Raw genomic sequence first — 11,097 nt, 5'->3', positions numbered from 1 at the left:
GCTGAAGCTGGTTTGCTGAAAAGCAGATTAAGATGAAAGAAATCTGGCCCAAACCCAGCACCTGCTACTGAATATACAAGTCTCTTTTTCCACCTCTCAGTCAGCCTGCTTGGCTTCCGTTATTTGATGGAGACATGAGTATCCTTTGGTGATGGGAGCTGCCTTGCAGCCCCAGATAGAGACTTGCTTGTATATGTATATACACACACAGAAATATACACACATTCATATATATTTATATTTAATGTGCAGCCCGTGTTTGAAATCTCACCTACGTCCACACCAAGCCAATTTACGGGTAGATGATGAGAGGTCATAATTGGAATTAATTAATCCAGAGGGAAATCCCTTCCCAGGCAGTGCTCAGTGAAAGGCAGATTGGCAATATAAGGAGAATAAGCTGCACTTCTAATGCTCTTTTTAGAAATTCTTATCACTTCCAATATCCCCTGGGGTGGGAACAGGTCTAATCTCTCATTCTGGGAGCCACCCATCTTTCTGCAGTGCAAAGAGGAGAAGATAAATGCATGGACCAACACTTTGGATATGCTCCTGATGTGCCAAAATGTAGGTAGAGAGCATCCTTAGTCTGCTTTCCCAGACTTCTCTAATTGTTGCACCAAAAAGTTGTACCAATTGCCTTAACCACAGAGCAACAAGCTTTACACTACCCAGTGTAAGGCTGCAGAAAATCAACTTTTGCCCAAAGCTATTACTAATCCAAATAATTTGGTCAGATGACAGCTGGAATGGATGTTTTTGAACTAGTTGAAATAAGAGTTTGCCCTAAAACTTCGAAAAGCAGAGGATAAAAGGAAAAACCATTCCATCAGAGAAGATAAAATTAGCTGTGGTCTAAATTTCACTGCAGCATCTCATGAGCCTTTGGTGCTCTTCAAATGTCCCACACGTATATTAGTTTTATACCCACTTGAGAATGAAGTCATTTTCACATAGGATTTTCAATGATTAATTATTCTTCTTTTGTTCTTATCTCCGTCCCTTCCTGAGCTTTCAGCTGTTTGGTTGCTGGGTGGCTCCAGTTTTCACTTTCCAAGAGAGGGCACTGTGGGTGGGGACAAACAGCGGTCAGTCACTGCGAGCTGAGCGTGTCCCCGCAGTCACGCTCCAGCCCCAGCCTGCCCATGCACATGGCCCCTGGCAGCCCATTCTTATGAGCTCCAACCTGAAGTACAACGTTGACAATGATAAACTTGAGATCGGCTGTATTATCTCTAGAAACAAGGCATGCTGTTCCTTGCAGAACTGTTCACATCATACTAAATCCGAGAGGAAAGTCCACAGTGCTACAAACATTTCAGCAATAGCGACCCAAAGCCTTTGTATTTCTTACTATGACTTCTTCACATATGTGTTTTTGTTTTGTTTTTTGATTTATTTATCTAATGAGAAATCCCAGGCAAAGCATCTGTCTAAATAGAAGGTCCAAGCTGAGTTTGTATTTATAGGACTTAAGAGCACTAAAAAAGACCAGGAATTTTGGATATATATGCGCGCTATCAAAGAATCATAAGCATACTGTGTAGATATATACAGAAGAATCTGATGATCTGACCTGGTTCCCATCAGACAAAACTGAGAGTACTACTGCTGTCGATGCGACACAGATCCTAAATCTAGGATGTCAGGGTTGGAGATGAAGTTGTTCTGAATGTGGATCACGGAAATTCAGTAACAGCTGCCTGCAGGTGGAGAAAGCTGGGATTAGATTTGTTTGTGCATTCCGCACTGATTTCTTGGATGGTTTTTAGTATTTCATTGTTTTATTTGGCTTTACACTGTCATGTGTGGCTGGGCAGCCCCTTCCTCTCAAATGGGCTCTGAGAACTGAAGAATCACAGAATCATGAGGGTTGGAAAGGACCTCTGGAGATCATCAAATTCAACCTGCAGAAGATGATCTGGCTCCCACCCTGGGGGTGTCAAAACCCTTCAGGAACTGGCTGCACATCCAACTGGGAGAGGGAAGATGCTTAGCAGGTCTTGGACAGCAAGACTGGGAGAAGAAAAACAATTTCGCTGCAAAAGCTCACAGACAGCGCTGACACATCTTGAGTTGAAGTCATTGAAGTCTTGAGCCATTGTCAAATTTCTTCTGGTTAAGAAATTGAGCATTTTAATGATAAACTTTAAGCCTAGTAATGACAAATTTTTTTGCCATTTTTGTTTTTGTTTTTGTTTAATTGCACATTAGAAAAATAAACCTACCCAGCACTCATATCCTCATGGCTGCGTGTGGGGCTGAGAGAGCATCTGCCACAACGATGTTGGCAAAAAGAGGTGATTTGGGAAGGAAATGCACCGGAGAAATTAAGCCCTTTAATACAGGTAATCAAGTGAAGTGAGTGAAAGGCCTTTCCCTCCAGAGAGCTCCTCGCCCTAGTGGAAGCGATTCTAGAGATGCTATTTTGAAAGCATGTCATATCCATTGTGTTTTGAAACATTTAATTATTTGTGACTCCCTTCAGCGTGGGAGCCCTTCTTCAGCAGTGCTGGGTGGGGTGAATGCTCTCACAATCATCTCTTAAACAGCACACGGGGTTTGCTGCTGCTGGTTGGGAATTGGTGACGGATGGATGTTTGGGGGTACGGTGCCTGAGGCTCAGCACAGGTTTGTGCTCCTGGTATTCAGCTCATGGCATACAGTTATGCCTGGATACATTGCAGTTTTACATATGCAGTCTTCCTCGTTCATTTACATTTGCTTTGAAAACAGATGACTTTCGTGTTTGTAGATTTACACGCGCTTTTACTGTAGAAAACAAACACGAATAGTTACAGTAGCCTGGAATGGTGAAACAGTTGTAGCTAAGGCTTTCTCAAACATCTCCTTAAACTAGATGGCTCATCATGCTGTGCATGTGCTGTGAATATTCAGCACAACCATCCCCAGCGATGTTCCAGGGGAGATGGACTAGGTGACCTTTAATGATCCCGTTCAAATCAACTGATTCTATGATTCTGTGACCCCATGATAAACCAAACTAGAAATCAGAAATGCTTCCTTCTTAACAACTGGCCTTAATTCTAGAAATCAACCACTCTCAACTTTCAACTAAAACAGAAATGCACTCACACTGAGCCAGGAAGCAGCCAGCCTTGCTTTTTGCCTTTGCAAAAAAAAGGATGCTTTAGCAGCAACCATTCCCTAAAGTTAAAACCGTAAGGCAGCTTTTACTGCTGATTTCCCCTCATGCACAAACATTTCCCAGTGTTTCACTGCCATCAGCTCTCAGCTCTCTGCAGAATGTGTGCAACTGCCCTGCCTGGTCCCGGGGGCTGCAGAGTTCTGCTGACCTTTGGTAGCAGCAAGCGCAGTGGGCAGGTTGCCTTTCCTGGCAGCTGGGGCGATAATCCTCCTTGTCTCTGCTCAGCGATAGCTGATAAGTCTGGGTAGGAGTAGTCTGTGATGTTTATTTATCAACCAGGGCTCTTTGCACCAGCACTAAGTTACACGGAGTTGACTTTTTGGATAGGGAGGTTCAGCTTGTGTGGTTCCTATGTAATATTAATTTCTGCTGGCTTGCCTTCAGCAGGTATATGGGTACATTTGACGCAGAGAAGCTTGAAAAGGTTCAATTACTTTTTTAAGAAAGAAGAAGCAAAAAATACCAAAAGTTAAACATTCCTGAAATACCTTCCTAAATGTGAAACTGTAGCTGTTGTTTTACTTCAGCCCAAGCAGGCTGTACCTGGCTTTCTCAAGGCTGCTGAGCTGTGCTTCTGCTCGCCAGGGCACATGCAGTACCAACAGCATTCCCACAGCTGTTCTGCACCTTTCCGCATCCCAAGCATCGCAGCTTTGTGAGTTAAATTACCCCAAGCTCATTGAGGGGAACCTCAAGCAGGGGCTGAAATTTCAAAGCCCTGTGCCGTGCTGACTGTGCAGCACTGCGTTATCCCAGGGATGCCCCTGGGAACAGCCTGTTTCCCACGGGTTCTGCTCTGAAGGGGTGCACTGAGCTCCTGCAATGGCCCTCAAGGTCCCATTGAGTCCGCCCCTGCATGATGCTTCTCAGGATCTTCTGGGACATTCTGGTTCCAGTGCGCTTTGATTCCTCCTGTACTCCAAGCATTTAGGTATGGGTTGTGTCCCATTGAGGTCAAGGCATCAGTGTGCTGAAATGCTTCTCTGCAAGGAGGAGATGACACAGTGCTGAGCAGGGCTTCAAAATTCACCTTCAAAGTTGAGGATGTGAACACACAGAATTAGGAAAGCAACAGCTCTGGCTTAGGGACATCCCATTCCCAGTGCAGATGATCAGGCGGCGGGACTGGGAAGGGCACAGAACATGGGCTGTAAATGGGAAGTAGTCCTGCTTAAAGTCTGCCCCAGTCTCAGCACTGCTGTTCCAGCATGGTCAGAAATAAAGGGATTTCAGCTAAAACCTAGCCAAGAGCTTAGGTAAACTGCAACACAAAGTCGCGGCCAGATGGTTGCCATCCAGCAGAGGAATAATGGTGGAATTAAGGTTAATTTAACAGGCTTAAGTCTATAGGTGGTCTCAGCAGGCTGCAGTCCAGTAGCTGAAATCTCCACCCTTGATTTGCCCTGGGAGCATGCAAGCAGCACTTTGAAGCTTTCCGTCAGCACAGTAAGAAAACATAGTGCAGTGTGCTGCTTCATGCATGGCCTGGCCCCACTGCAAGCTGAGGCTGTGCTTTGGCAGGGTCAGGTGAGTTTTCTTCTGTGGAGGTAGAAATAATTGTCATGTAAGTTATCACTGACATTGCTGACTGGTATCCAAAGGCAATGGATATTTGCTGCGGTCCATTCTGCAGCCCTGGCCACTGCTGTCGTCTGGTGATGGGATGACCTTTGGGTCAGAATTATAGGATCATAGAATGGTTTGGGTTGGAAGGGACCTTAAAGCTCATCCAGATACAATCCCTACTGTGGACATCTGCCAGCAGATCAGGCTGCCCAGTGCCCCATCCAACTTGGCCTTGAGCAGCTCCAGGAATGGGACATCTACAACTTCACTGGGATGTCTTCTGTTCCACAGGGCAGAGATCAGCTTCAGAGCTCTCAGTTAATTAAAACCCCCAAAACTAAAGATGAACCCAAGTAAATGTTAGCCTTGACAGAGACAGTTGGGATGCACCCAGGGGTGCGCGAGGAGGCTGCAGAGCTCTGCTTCTGAGTGGAGGTTGCTAGTGGAGGAAGGCAAAAGACTTCTGAGAAATTCTGAGCTTTTAGGAAGGAGATCTGTGAAGCACCGACATGTCAATAGATTAGGAAACCTTACCTATTGCTATGTATAAGACTAGTTAAAAATTTCCAGTGGGTTTTTCTTTTATCAGTGTTTTTTTCCTGGGCTGCAGTCCCAGCCTGTTCCTCAGCAGACATGTTGCTGCTTTAAAATTATGACTTTCATAGAGCAATGAGAAGGACTTGCTGTTTTATGCTGAACATGAGGGAATAGTATTCCTTTCCACTGCTCCAATCCTGAGGATAGAACAGAGATCTGGGAAAGGAAGGTCACAGCTGGTGGCAGCAGGGCTGGTGATGCCTCCATGCCTGACAAGGTTCACGTCCAGCTCTGAGATGCACCAAACTCTTGCACTGCTCTTCAGCACCAAGAATTCCAGGTGAGCAATGACATCCATCCAAAACAGGGTGCTCAGCCCATCTGACCCCTCACCCTGCTCACCCTGCTTCCCAGCTGTTTCCAGCAAAGAGTTGCCCCAAGCTCAGTCTCTGCCAACAAAAACCTGTGCAGCAGTCATAAGAATACAACCCAGCTGCAGTTGCATCTGCTCAGGATTTGACTCCAAGGGCTGAATACAGCCCTTTATTTGTTTGTTGCTAAAGCACCTTACTTCTCATTAACAGAGTGATTTAATTAACATTAGGCAGAATCCATGCAGCTTTGTTCCCTTCGGGGGTCAGCAGAGGAGAGCAGGAAAGGCAAGCAGGTAACATCCTCTTCTGGCACGAATTCTCCAGGGTGCAGCCCTGACTTCCGAAGGCAGATCCTGGCTGCTTTCTTGAGACACTTTGAACCTAAGGAAGAAATTAAAAACCAGGGTGCAAAGGAAGCATGCATTTTGAGAGGATGGTTGGCTTGGCCTGACTGATGGCTTCCCCAAGGAGGGGGGAAGTTTCTGAGAGGCTGTAAGCGACTTCTGAGCAGTTCAGAGAAGAATTCAGGAAAATAAACCAAGTGGTTTTTCAGCTGGAGATGATGCATGTGATGTCATCCTTGTATTGTTCCGAGCAAAGAGCTGCAGATTTTAAGTGAATGGATCCAGGAGGTGTTAATGAACTCTAGACACACGTTTTCTCAGTGCGGTCTCCGCTGAGACCCAGGTACGATGGCTGTATTCTAAACCACAGCAGGCACTCTGCATTTGCATTGCGTTCCCAACATCGCCTTCTTTAGGCGTGGGTTTGCCGGAGGAAGTATTTTCGGTTCTGCGGGCACAGAACAAAGGAGGGGACAGAGGTCGGGGCAGCTTATTAATACGTTGCTGCTGATTGTTGTAGGGGGGGAAAGCATGCATCGCTTTCCCCCACTGGCACAAAATCTACCACCCTTAGTATGTTCAGTTAATACGAAGAGCTGTCTGGTAGAGTTTTGGCACCGCCGAAAGTGCGAACAAGCCAAACCAGGCAAGAGATTACACATTTTTGGCATTCTGGCATTAGCTGAAATAGTTTCAGCTTTGTCTTTGGTGGTGGTCTTAAAGCAAGAGGAATGTGAGTGTGGAATTTGGAACTAGCTCTGGAATACCCTGGTGTGAATTTCTTCCTTTATAAGAGAGCGCTCAATTCCACCTATTAACGTGTCGGGCTATCTCAGTAAAAGTGAAGTTACGCCGATTAGTTACACTGCAGAAGCTAAAGTATGTACATCTGCTTGAATCTGGCGTTTAATAGCACGAGCAACGGCTAACTTTGCTCGCAGAACATTTCACTTCAAGCGTCTCCACTATAGCTGGGAGGTTGGGTTTTTTGTTGTTGTTGTTCTTTTTTTTAAAAAAAAAAAAAAAAATCATTTCTATTTAATTTTAAATAAACAGAATTCATATTGTTTATTTTCCCTTCAGACGACCAGAATTTCACCTCCTTCCTCACCAGAACGAACTCTCCTGCTCTGAATATAAAAACGTTCATGAACAGAGCCGGAAAGGTAAATTCTTCAACTTTCTCTAGGAGGGGCTGGCACAGAATGAAGTTCCCGTTATTGATTAAGCCCAGGTGGTCTGCTCACACAGCAAACAGATATTTTACAAAGCTTTATTACGCCTCATTAGGATTCACTCCTTTAGAAGATTTCTAATTATATTGTCTAATAAAACTAAACCTTCGAAGCGATTTGCATATTATATGAAGAAATCTCATACAACAAACTCACAATGGATTCAATTAACATAATAGCTAATTATATATCCCATCAGCCTTTCGAGCGGCTCGGCATTCATGTTGCTCCTGTTTTAGCCTAGAGCAAAGGAGGTTTGAACGTTCGCTTCTAAATATTGACTTTTAACTAATATCAAAAACGATTGGAACACTTTTGTGGATGAAAAGACAACGATTAAACTACAGGAAACATTTTAGAAGACTTACTTTAAAGCTCTTTGAAACAATTTCTGTTTCCACGTCAAGCCTCCCCTGTCACCCGCCCCGCGCCCGGCTGTACCCTTACAAAATGACCAGATATGGCGAATTGTTTTGACAAACGGCTGATTGACAGCTTGGTTATTTGGAAACTGCCCACTTCCTGCAGTTACATTTTGTATATTTCTCACTGCGCTTTGTAACACGATTGTATTCTCGGCTGGTCGCGTTATCTATCAAGGAAGAAATTTAGGGCTAGATTAACAGAGACACAGTAATGAACAGGCGTTCGGGCACCCTGTAATTGACTGTTATTACGGTGTTGTCACAGAGCTCTGTAATTAATTCTCTTGTTTTGTTTCAAAATCGGATGAGATATTCTAGAAAAGCAGAACTGGATGGCAAAGTTTCCTCAGACCTCAGGAAAAGGCCAGCAGAAACAAAGCGTGCTTTTTTTTTTTCTCTCCCTCTCTCTCTTTAAAGATTTCAGATGTGCTGAAGGTTCTCCCAATTTTGAAATGCCCAGTGGAAAAAGCAAGGATGTAGGGATCCGATTTTGCCACTCAGTAGAAAACTTGCAATAAATTGCCTCCCTGTCAAGCTCCCCACCAAATGTAATGAGAAATCTGCTCGGCATCATATTTCTATCTTTACAAAAGATAGCAGATAAAGTTTGTTGCAGAGTAAATGGTTTTCTCCCATTACAATGATGGCTGCCTTTTCATTCATATTTTAATGAGGTTAGTATCTCTGAGACAGCTTTTTCGGGGTGGAGGCCCATGTCTCCGGTACGATTACAATAGGAGTTGCTTTATTGACAAGTACTATTCAAAATCTTCACAGTATAGAAAGAAAGGCTTTAGTTTTCCACCACTTGTCCAAATACTTATTCCTCTCTTACTATTAAAACACTTTCAGAAAGAGCACTCTCAACTGTGTGGAGCCCCGCACGGCCGGGCAGAGCGCGGCTCAGCCCCAACGCCTTTCAATCCCAACTGCGTTTATTTCTGCAGAAACTCGCAAGGCAAAGCCTGACAAACAGCCCGCAGAAATCAGGAGGTTGCGCTGGCAGCGGGTTTACGAGGAGCGCGCCGACAGAATAACAGTCGCTAACGATTGGAGTCTGCCTCCAGCAAACGGGGAGAGGGAAAGTTTATCCAGGGATCCCACAGCCAACGAAAACCTCAGAAAGCAGAAATCAGAAATGAGCAAATCCAACTGCTGGCAAGTCGTGCTCCAAGTTTTTATTAGTCCCATTGTGTTCGCTATCACTACAACACTTTTCTTTATGGCAGCAGCGGATGCATCCCAAGCCTAAATCTGGGGGTTAATGCAAGATGAGCTCTGCCTGAGCCCTATCACATAGCGGTGCAAAAACTTTCTCGTGCCCCCAGAAGGAAGCACACGTAGCTCCAGCATTTCTGTAAATACGCACTGTGAGGGCTCATTCATCTCTTTTTTTCAGATGTTTGAAGCTTTTTTTGAAGGGCTTGGCACTTTGTTTCCCTGCGCATGGCAATGTGCACGCCCTGTGTTTGGACATGTGTGGGCCTTGGCCAAGAGTGGATGGGAACTCAGAGAAGGGCTGAGGGCTGTGCTGCACACCTGAATATCGCTTGGATACCGACATGGGAAACCCTTTCTTTTCCAGGAGTTAAAGGGTGAAACCTGTCTTCCTATGGTACAGAGTTTCTCTATGTGTAAAGAACCAAGGGCACTAAAAAAAGTGCTTTCCCCCCTCATCTCACTAAAGTTACTGTTGCAGCAGCAGCTTAGAAGGGGGATTAAATTTAGTGCACCGCATCACTACAGCAATCAGATTGCAAAGGAAAAAAAAAAGAAAAAATCCCTCCCAGAGCAACACTGACCTCAATAGAAGTGATGCCAGGGCTGAAATTAGATTGTGAGGTTGAGTCTCACCTTCTGTCGTAAGGGCTGCACAGCCTTCCTCCTGCTTTTGCCGGGGCTCTCACTTGCTAAACTCACAGCCCGTTGGGGCGCCGGCCCCATCCATCCCCGCAGCGGCCGGACGGCGCAGCGCGGTTCGCAGCACAAATTGCAGCACAACTTGCAGCACAGCTCCCACCCGCAGCACCCGGCCCTCCTCGTAGGGGGATGTGGTGTTTGGCTGCACAAAGTGTTTGCTTCCCAGCGGATGAAACAGACTTTTAATAGCAAAATGTGGTTTGTGGGATCTTTGCTGGAAAATAGGTTACGCTGCCCTACAAATGGATTAGGGAGTGAAAGGCTGAAATATTCTTTTGTTTGTTTGCCTCCTTTTTTTTTTTCTAATTTTTTCTTTCCTTTTTACTTTTCTTCTTGTCTCCATTTTCCTTCTATTTTCTTTTTCTCTCTCTGTCTCTTTTTTTTCTCTTATTTCTTTCTTTTTTTTTAATTCTTCCTTTTCTTTCCTCCCTTTCTTCCTTCCTCCCTCCCTTCCTTCCTTCTCTTTTTCCCTCCTTTTTTTACAAAATCATAGAATCATAAACATTATTCTCTTTCTCTTACTCTTTTCCTTTTATCCTCCTTTTTTCTTTTTTCTTTCCTTTTTACTGTTTTCCTTCCTTCTTTCCTTCTTTCTTCCTTTCTTCCTTTCTTCCTTTCTTCCTTCCTTCCTTCCTTCCTTCCTTCCTTCCTTCCTTCCTTCCTTCCTTCCTTCCTTCCTTCCTTCCTTCCTTCCTTCCTTCCTTCCTTCCTTCCTTCCTTCCTTCCTTCCTTCCTTCCTTCCTTCCTTCCTTCCTTTCTTTCTTTCTTTCTTTCTTTCTTTCTTTCTTTCTTTCTTTCTTTCTTTTCTTTCTTTCTTTCTTTCTTTCTTTCTTTCTTTCTTTCTTTCTTTCTTTCTTTCTTTCTTTCTTTCTTTCTTTCTTTCTTTCTTTCTTTCTTTCTTTCTTTCTTTCTTTCTTTCTTTCTTTCTTTCTTTCTTTCTTTCTTTCTTTCTTTCTTTCTTTCTTTCTTTCTTTCTTTCTTTCTTTCTTTCTTTCTTTCTTTCTTTCTTTCTTTCTTTCTTCTTTCTTTCTTTCTTTCCCTTTCCCTTTCCCCCCTTTCTTTCTATCTCTTCCTTCCTTCCTTCCTTCCTTCCTTCCTTCCTTCCTTCCTTCCTTCCTTCCTTCCTTCCTTCCTTCCTTCCTTCCTTCCTTCCTTCCTTCCTTCCTTCCTTCCTTCCTTCCTTCCTTCCTTCCTTCCTTCCTTCCTTCCTTCCTTCCTTCCTTCCTTCCTTCATTTTTCTTTCTTTCTCCCTTCCTTCCTCCTTTCCTTCCTTTATTTTTCTCTTTCTCTTTCTTTCCTCTTTTTTACCTTTTTTGTTTCTTTTCCTTCTCTTTTTTTTTTTCTTCTTTCTTTTTCCCCCACTTCTATTTGCTTCACAGCCTTTTTTTTTTTCTCTTTTCCCAGCTCTCCTAAGAAGCCGCCTCCGCATCCCGAATGGGACGGGGGGGAGAGAGGGGTTTCATAATGCTTCAAGAAGAAGACGAAGAGAGGAAAAGAAGAAGAAGAAAAAAAAAAGCCCTAAGCTTT

Source organism: Lagopus muta, chromosome 7, assembly GCF_023343835.1.
Source record: "Lagopus muta isolate bLagMut1 chromosome 7, bLagMut1 primary, whole genome shotgun sequence".
Lineage (NCBI taxonomy): Eukaryota > Metazoa > Chordata > Aves > Galliformes > Phasianidae > Lagopus > Lagopus muta.
The sequence above is the reverse complement of the archived record's forward strand: the minus strand, read 5'-3'. Positions refer to the sequence as shown.